The sequence below is a fragment of the Gavialis gangeticus genome, unplaced genomic scaffold (assembly GCF_001723915.1).
Source record: "Gavialis gangeticus isolate Ggan-Ray unplaced genomic scaffold, GavGan_comp1, whole genome shotgun sequence".
Lineage (NCBI taxonomy): Eukaryota > Metazoa > Chordata > Crocodylia > Gavialidae > Gavialis > Gavialis gangeticus.
Window position 1 is genome coordinate 8,595,854 of NW_017729013.1, and position 2,854 is coordinate 8,598,707.

The 2,854-nt window shown below is 36.1% G+C and overlaps 1 protein-coding gene across 9 annotated transcripts in view; it reads left to right on the top strand.

Moving 5' to 3' along the window:
* Window positions 1–2,854, top strand: part of CUX1 (cut like homeobox 1) — a 549,359-nt gene that overhangs the window by 295,109 nt on the left and 251,396 nt on the right. The gene's annotated exons all lie outside the window — the stretch shown is intronic.

Consider the following 2,854-nt stretch of genomic DNA (forward strand, 5'->3'; position numbering starts at 1 on the left):
CACAGCATGCACTCCTGGGTAAGCATGGGGGGGGGTGTCCCCTTGAAGTGTGTACAGGGCAAGGGTGCCAAACTTCCTTGCTACGACACTGTGTGTAATGAATTCAAAGTTTTGGTTGATCATTTGCTTAAAATTTCAATGGTCTCCCAATAAATTATATATAATACACTTCATCTGTATAATGTGAAAAGGTAGCCTTTGGTATGTACAGTTTGGGTTTGGAGTGTTTTAAAAAGAAACCCCACAGCACTCGAGTAAGAAAACTATATAACAGATCAGTGCTTACACTGGACACAGTCATACATTTGTAAAGTTTAAATGACATTGGAAATAATTAAAAGACCAAAAAATTGTGATTTCCAAAGTTTAAAATGCACATGGAGGTTTGTGCAGAAATTTAATTGTGTGACTTTCCTCTGAAATATGTCATGATCATTATATTGTCACACAGTAATTAGTTTTCTTTAATACAAGTAATAAAAATTAAGCCTAAGAGGCACTTCACCAATGCCTCTTTACATATCCCAAAACAATATTCAAAGGCTAAAGGCATTTAATCATTCAATGAAGCTGTAGTAAAGTTTGGACTTTAATTCATAGAGGCTGTTTGTACATTTTTTTCATTCTTTGACTGTTTTGCTACATGAACATTAACCTTTAGGATAGCTAAGTTAAATATACATGTCCTGATGAATAGTTGTCAGATTTTAGGCATTTTTATTTACAGAATTATGCTTTAGTGGGATTAAAATGTTGACTAAGGGTTTAGTCATTATTCACTTTATAATGCACATGTTATTTTTATATGTCTTTGCATTCCTTCTGAATTTGAGTCTAGAAGAGTCTTGTTTATTTGGAGCAGACAGTGTGTCTTGTGGGTAACCTGGCTTCTTAAAATGAATGTCCTAACATATTTGATTTTAAAAAAATTGAGGCAAGAAGGTAATATACAAACACTGGCGTTTTGTTTTGTTTTTTACATACAAGTACAGTTTGTACTGACCATGGTACTTTAAGCCTGATAGAACAAACCTTTGTAGTATTTTACAGAAATATCATGGCTGAAGTTTTAGATCTTAATTTATTTAATAAACACTTAAGTTTGTATTACAGTACTAAAATGAATAGGCTGAAACCATCCAATCTCTTTTTTTTCTGATCAGTATTCCAGCACGCTGTGGAGGGTGTTTTGAAGAAGCACTAGATTGAAGAAGTGTGAATGGTCATTTTAGGCAAAGGTTGGCAGGGCTGCATGGGAGAAGGCTCGTGTTGCGACAGCCTGCACCTTAATTGGACTGTACATAAATATTGCATGGACTTTAATTCCCGGTGCTCCCATGACTGAACTTTATGTATAATTCCTTACCTGTGCCCCCCTCCCCCACAGTAACATTTAAATTTTGATTTATTATAAATATTTTAATAGAGATAATAATAATGAAAAGTATTTGGCCTAAAAACATAAATGAAAAAGTTATGTAGTTATAAACTATGCATGTACAGAGAACAGATGACAAGCAGCCTAGATTTTGTATTATGAATAGTGTAATGCCGTAAGCTGTTGAAGAACTGAAGTAACAAAATGCAGCACACTGCTACTTATGATGTCTTTGAGTTCAACATAACCCAGTACTATTCTTTTATAAACTATGAAACAACACTGGCATATTGAAAAAACTCACAGGCTCATACTTAATGTGTTAACAGAGGTACAATAGACTTATTATGTGTTTCCAGAGACTGAGGGTGGTCTGAAAAATTAATGGCTGTGGTGGTTGAAAATTAAGTGAACTCCCTAATATATACTGTTGTTGATCCACTGAGTTTGGTGTTTAGCATTCCTCAACAGGAGACTAAATCTTTGCAGCCATTTCACAAGTGATGCTGGCGCCCATAATAGAAAGTATTCAATAATCTTTTATAAGTCCATTGGACTCCAGCATTTTCCTACTTTGACTGAGAAGCTGACATCCTTGAATAAACTCTCCACTAATACACAGCAGGTGTATTGTAAGGAACTGTATAGTTGAAGGGAACATGATAGAATTAAAACTTAGAAAATATACTATTTTTAATGTTTGTTTTGAATAATAGTGGCAGAAAAATTGATAAGTATAATACAATCTGTGGTTTAGTTTGTGGAATTGATTTTGATTAGTGTTTATGTCAGTTATGTTAACATAGCTGCTAAAAAGCCCTGTGATGGAGAACCAGAGGTTTGTAATCAGACTCACACAAGAGTGTTTGAGTCACACTGATCTATCAAGAAACAAATCTTTCACAGATCCGTACAGCTAAATTTCTTTGCATTTTACTGCAGTCTGTGTGATACTGAACAAGATTATTCAAAAATATCTTTCTGTGAATAGGAAGGCATGTTAAAATACTTACCAAGTAGTGATATAGTTTGTGGTTGCCTTGTTCAACAAAACACCAAGAAATCTTCTTGTATATTAATTTCTTCTTTATGCAATAGGGTGAAACTTGAAACTGATTTGTGCTGCATTAGTCAGTGGATACATGCAGATGTTACTTAGATCAACTTAACTAGGGTTAGGTTGATCTAAATGCCAATCTGTGCAGGCATTCAAGGAGGTTAAATTGGGTTAAAAAAAGACTGGCCTGATCTAAATTAGTACACCTGAGGAGGTGAACTTAGTTAGGTTAGGAACAGATTACCCCACCCCCTGTCTGCACATGTTCAGAGTGCAGCCCTGGGACTGGGAAAGCCCATTTACTCGGCCCAGCCCCAGGACTGCATTCTTCCTACCCCCTGACCCGGACTGGGCTATTTTTAGCCTGCTTCTCCCCCACAAAGAACTGTCAACCCCCTCCCCAACCCCCTAGCCCCCCC